Consider the following 6,988-nt stretch of genomic DNA (forward strand, 5'->3'; position numbering starts at 1 on the left):
ATATCATGATAACATCATGCATGACATATACAGGTATTTCAGTAGAGCAAGAAGATGTGATGATAGCTGTACTGAATCAAAAAAAAAATACATCTAAGTTCAACCAGGTGACAGGTTTTGGCATTTTGATGTTTTTATTTCTGTTTTCAAGAAAATCAACTCATATTGCGAGAGGTGAGTTGAGCCTCAGGAAACGCTGAGGTAATTTCATTTTTTGTTTGTCAAAAATCAACTCATATTGCGAGAAGTGAGTTGAGCCTCAAGGCACGCTAAGGTATAATTTCAATTTCTGCTTTTCAAAAAAATCAACTCATATTGCAAGAGGTGAGTTGAGCCTCAGGACACGCTGAGGTATTTTCAATTTCTGTTTTTTAATTTACATTTTTCAAAAAAATCAACTCATATTACGATAGGTGAGTTGAGCCTCAGGACACGCTGAGATATTTTCAATTTTTGTTTTTTTTAATTTATATTTTTCAAAAAAAATCAACTCATATTGTGAGAAGTGAGTTGAGCCTCAGGGCACGCTGAGGAATTTTCAATTTCTGTTTTTCAAATTTCTATTTTCAAAAAAAATCAATTCATACTGCGATAGGTGAGTTGAGCATCAAGACACACTGAGGAAATTCCAAATTTTGTTTGTCAAAAATCAACTCATATTGCGATAAGTGAGTTGAGCCTCAGGGCACGCTAAGGAATTTTTAATATTTGTTTTTCAATTTCTACTTTTCAAAAGAAAAAATCAACTCATATTGTGAGAGGTGAGTTGAGCATCGGCTCACAGGCTGAGGTATTTTCAGTTTCTGTTTTTTTTCAATTTATATTTTTCAAAAATTAACTCATATTGCGAGAGGTGAGTTGAGCATTGGCTCACATGCTGAGCTATTTTCAATTTATGTTTTAACGTCTGTTTTTAAAGAGTCAATTCATCTTATGAGAAATGAAGTGAGCTCAAGATTACATGCCGAGTAAAGAATAAAGATTGGAGTTGCTTGAAGACACCAGATTTTGTCCCCCTGAAGTTGCGGTGGAGCTGATCGAGGATATTAGATCTTGTCTTTTCAAAGTTACAGAAGAGAAGACTACAAACCTTATCTCACTGAAGCGGTAGAAGAGCAGATTGGGGTTGTAGATCTTATCTTTTTGAAGTTACAGTGAAGCAGATCGAAGCCACAAATCTCATATGCTTAAAGTTACATGGGAGTAGATCGAAGTTACAAGGCGCACATCAGAAGATGCAATGGATTGAACCAAATCTACAAGATGCTATGGACTGGAAAGAGACTACCTAGATGAGAAAAGCACCAAAGAAGTCAAGACTCAACAAGACTGGGCAAAATTGGCCTTCCTTTGTATTTTTGCTCTATTCCCGTTACACGACAATGAGCAAAGAGGGGCAGCTGTTGTAGGCCAATTTTGGGCCTGTATATATCAAGATTACATGGGCCCATTTATAACCCAATCCCTAAACCCACAAACCCAATACAAAATTAAACCCATTCTAACCTAAACCCCAAAACCCAATACAAATTAAACCCAACTAACCCATCAGCTCACCACCCCAAATTACCCGGGCCCGAATACAAAAAACCCAAAACCCCTACATAAAACCCAAGCCCGTTTACAACATTTTAAACCCAAAACTTTAGCCCAACTATCCTGAAGCCCAATACCAAACCCAAAAACAACCGAAACTCTAGCTCCCCACTTGCCTTCTGCCCTCAACCACTCCACTGGACACCAGCCACCTACCCTTTGGCCACTTGCCTCTGCCACCTGCCCCAGGGTTACCTCCACTGCCCTCTGCACCTGCAAGAAATCAAAGGAAGAGACAGAAACTAATAGAAAATAACAATAAATAGCTATAAAAGCCGATTGAAAAAGCTTTGTAAAAGGGGACAGTTCAAACAAAAAGAAATAAGAAAAACACTCAATTCCAGAGTAAAAATAGCAATTCAATCAGCATTTAAGTTCAATAATAACATCCAAAGCAAACCAAATATCAAAGATTGAGGAATCAAAAGGGCAAAAAAAAAAACCTAAGGTAATTTTTTCATTTTAATTACTGTTTTGGGTTCGTTTTTTTTTACACATAAATACTAACAAACATTACAAATATATAGAAAAATATAAAACAAATAAATAAAAAAAGAGGGAAAATTTATCTTTTTCGGCCACCGTGCACGATGCCGGCACTGGCGACGGTCCGGCGATTGACTGGTGACCGACCCATGGCCGGGTTCCCTTCCCCTTTCCCTTTTCTCTCCTTTTTTTTTCTTCTCCCCCTTTCAAATGAAATTTTTTAAAATTTTTTTATCTTTTATAGGGACCAAAACGATGCGTTTTGGTCCCCCACCCGTTTTAACGAAAAATGATGTCGTTTTGGCCCCGGGTCGGGTCAACCCGACCCGCTCCAGCTAGGATCCACGTGTTTTTGCTCTTAGGGGATATTTACGCAGTCGGTCCTTCCACATTTTTGGTATTTTAAATCAGGTTTATATTTATTTATAAATTGGCCCTGAAGTTTGTTATGATTCTCAAATTGATCCTCCGTGATGCGCATCGTTTTAAAGGTTTTGGAAAATTGCTCCTTTGGCCCCCCACAGTTTTATGCGCGTTCTAATAAGTCCCTTCCTTTTTACTTTCTTTTCGAATTCGCCTCAAAATTTTGTTTTATGTTCGATTTAGTCCTTTTTGTGTTAGTTTACTGTTTTATTTTTCAAATTATTTGTTATTTTCTGTTAATTACTATTATTAATTGTAATCTATGTACTTATTTTATTTATTTATTACATGTAGTAGTGTATATTTACTATGTATGTATATGTATAGGCATATTTATTGATGGTATTACTTTATTATTTACTTTAATATTTCTATTACATTTGTTTTTTTTTATTTCAATATTATTATTATTATCATTATGTATTAGTGTATGATCTTTTATATATGTATGTGTATTTAATATACTTATGTATTATATTATATATATATATATTTTCTTTATATACGTTATATATGCTTTTATATATTATATTTTTAGTATATATATATTTGTGAAGTATTATCAATAGTTTGTTTATTATTTTTAATATGTATATATTGTGTATATATTTTAATACTACATTATATATATTTATATTATGCATATATTACAAATATTATATATTAATTATTTCTAATATCCTTATTATTTATACCCATATACGTACGTATCTATGTAGCTTATTAATAAATTCATTTATATTGTTATCATTTCTAATGTATATGTATATATCATATATGTGTTATGTCGAAACCATTTTCAAATCGAGTTTTGGAAAATGGGAATCGATTTTAAAAACGCAAACGGGAGTTGCCACCAATCTTTTTAGGTGTGATTGGATCACCTTTAAAATATTTGGTTTGAAAATCATTAGTTTTGGTCCACGAAATAAAAGAACGGGTTCGGGAGTCGGTTACGTACGAGGAATGATTAGCACCCTTGTAACGCCCAAAAATTGGTACCTAATTGATTATCAAATGTCTTTAATGTCGAAAGAAAAAAAAATTTAAGATGTAGTCCTCTTTAAAATATTTTAACTTTGAAAATTGGGATTCACTAACGTCAAAGTATTGACATTAAGTTATCCCTTTTTTGAAATTCCTATCTCGAAACAGCAAAACGCTATATCCAATAAGTTAGGACATCTTGCTTTGAAATTCCAAGATAGTGGCTTGCATTTAGAAAACCTCTAAAAAAACTTAGAAGGGTACTTAATTATTCGAATTCAACGAGAAAAGTGGCAACCCAATAAGTTAGGGCACTGCTTTCTCGAAATTTCCAAACACCAAGCATTGCCTTATTTGCAAAAAATCTTATTTCGAGGTAACAAATAAATGAATAAAACGAATAAAAAGATAATAACGAATAAGCTAGGAAATATTCGAGATTAAAAAAAACTAGTAATTAATAAACAATCATTATGTAAGACTAAAGAATGATAGTATAGTGAAGATAATAATAATATTAATAGTAATAATACAAGTAAAAATTTTGGAATGATGTGTGAAATTATATATATGTATGTGAATATATAGATAAGTAAACAATATATATAGTGAGTGAAGAGTAAAAGGTAAAATAAGTGTATTTAAAGAGTAATGGGTAAAAATATAATAATAATATAATAGTAGTAATAACGTAATAGTATTAGAAATATACGATATATAATATTGAAGGTAAATACATAATATATACATATTAGAAATAATCATAATATTAGAAACAACTATTAATAATACTGCATAAATAGATATATAGTAGTAGCATTTACATGATATAGTTAAAAAAAATATAAAGTAAGATAATATGGGAAATAAAAAATATATATAAACGATATAATATTAGGGCATATGCAAAACAATAAAAATACAATATTAAAAGATATATATATATAATGTATACATAATATAATATTAAAATATTTACATGGTATATACATAATAATGTAAAAAATAAACTATTAGTAATATTATAAATATATACATATAGTAGTAATAATAATATAAAGGTATTTCATATAAACAGGTATGCACGTGAAAAAAGAAAAGAGAAAAATAATAATTACAAAAGTATGAAATCAAAATAATATGTAGAAACATGTTTATTCTAAAAAGAATAACTGAAACTTAATTGAGAGAAGAAACAAAATCCAAGAGATAACTTACAAGTAAAACAAATTATTGAAACAGAATTTTGGGCTAAAATTAATTGCGTATAAATGTCTGAGATCTAAAATTAAAAATGCCCCAAATTTTAAAATACCGCGCAAAAGGGGCAAATTGAAATAGCACACAGACTGCAGGGTCAATTTAAAATAATATAAAAAACTTAATATGGCCCGATTGAAGGCTAGCACAAAGGAGGGGACCAATTGCGTAAATTACCCAATTAAAAGTAACATGCATGGTCCCAAGCAAAAAAGCTGATTCCACTCCCCCATGCTACTTTGTTTTATTATTAATCAAAACCACTCCCCATGCTATTTTGTTTTATTGTTAATTAAAACTACTTCCCCATACTATTTTGTTTTATTGTTAATTAAAACTACTTCCTCATACCATTTTGTTTTATTTTAATTAAAATCATACTTTATTTTCTTTTCTTTTTTTTTATCATAAAAAAACTTTTTTTTTAAAAAAAAACAATAAAAAAAGAGTTAAAACATCACCCTACCACCCTACATTCATTTTTCAAAATAGAGAGAAGGCTCTCAACTCTCTCAACCCTTCCCCTCCTCCGGTCATCGGACCGGCCATCAACCGTCACGCCGGTCACCGGCCACCGACGGCGACACCGCCGTCCACGGTGGCCGAAAAATCTTCCAAGGCCTTTTTTCGCTTCTCTGCTCGAGTAGAGCCCGGATTTGGGGTTAAAACGACCCAAAAACCTTCAAAAATTAATGAGAAGCACCCTAGAACTCAAGAATCCATTCGGTTTCTGGCCACCGATCTTCGGCGGTGGCTTCTTCGGTTGTCCACGATGTTGGAAAACTGAACACCAGTAAGTTCCTTCCCTCTTTCCCTTTTTTATATTTTTTGCAAGTTTTTTTTTGTTAAAAATATTTGTAAAATAGATAAAATGAACGAATAGAAAGAAGATAAAAAAAACAAATAAATAAAAATAAGGACAAACACATTTTGAACTTGTTTTCTCCTTTTAATTTCTCCCAAAAATCTCTGTAATACAACCCCCTCTAATACAATCTCTTCTCTCCAAAATACAATCGATTCCCCCTGGCACAAGGAACATAGGGCTTTTATATAGTCCAAAATCCAAAGAAAAAATACAAAGAATTTTATTTTTTGGTGTTTTTCTTTGCTGTCCTTTTTTTTGTCTTCTTTTGCAGGTATAGAGTGGTGGAGGCAAGTGGGTGTGCTGGTGGCAGACAACTGGTAGTGGCGTAGGTGGCCAAGGTGGGGTGACGGCTAGGGTTCATCACCACTTTTCTTTGCTGAAAATTGCTTAGGTTTGGGTAGTTCTAATTTAGGCTGGTTTTAGATATTGGGTTTGGGTAGGTTTAGTTATTGTAATTGGGTAGTTTTGATTTTTGGGCTGTTTAACATTGTAAATGGACTTGGAATTTGGTTATGTGGATTTTATTTTTTGCTTGTTTGCTTGGGCCAAAAATTGGCCATTACATGTTATATATATCATGTGTATATATTTTCAATATTATTAGTTATATTTTTTTATATACTATTCTATGTACATATTTTCATATCATCTTATGTATATATTCTTAAATACTATTATATGTATATGTATATTTTTATACCATATTGTGTATATATTATTATTACATTTATTTTACTCCTACTATATTTATTATTAATATTAGTACATATATTTTATTATTCTTGCATACATATTTTATATATAATATTATTTTCGTACATCATTTTATTTATTATTATACCTATTATTTTCATTATTATCACTTATTGTTTTATTTTAATATTATGTATACATTTTTCATATATGTCACGTACATGCATTTTTTAATATTTATTTTATATAAATGTATATATTGTATATATATTTTAACATTACTAGTTATATTTTACTATCTTAGGCATATATTTCAAACACTTTATATAGTATATTTCTAACATTATTACTATTCATATACATATATATATATTTTACGTACATACTCTTAATATCATTATTGTGTATATATATTCGTTGTTTCCATTTCATATTTAATTCTAGTATTACATTTAATATCGCATATATCTTTATTGTTTTTAATATATTTGTCACACTTATATTTGCTTCAGTATATTTCTAGCTCCGTCATTTATTTATTTTTATCAATTTGCTTTGCTTTATTTTGAAAATCTTATTCTTGTTTTCTAATTAATTTCAATAAGGCAACGTACTGATTTAACATTAAGTCATCGATTTCATCGCTATGTTGGGTGAACATCAATCGACTCGTGT

The sequence above is a fragment of the Gossypium hirsutum genome, chromosome A11 (genome assembly GCF_007990345.1).
Source record: "Gossypium hirsutum isolate 1008001.06 chromosome A11, Gossypium_hirsutum_v2.1, whole genome shotgun sequence".
NCBI classification, from domain to species: Eukaryota; Viridiplantae; Streptophyta; class Magnoliopsida; order Malvales; family Malvaceae; genus Gossypium; species Gossypium hirsutum.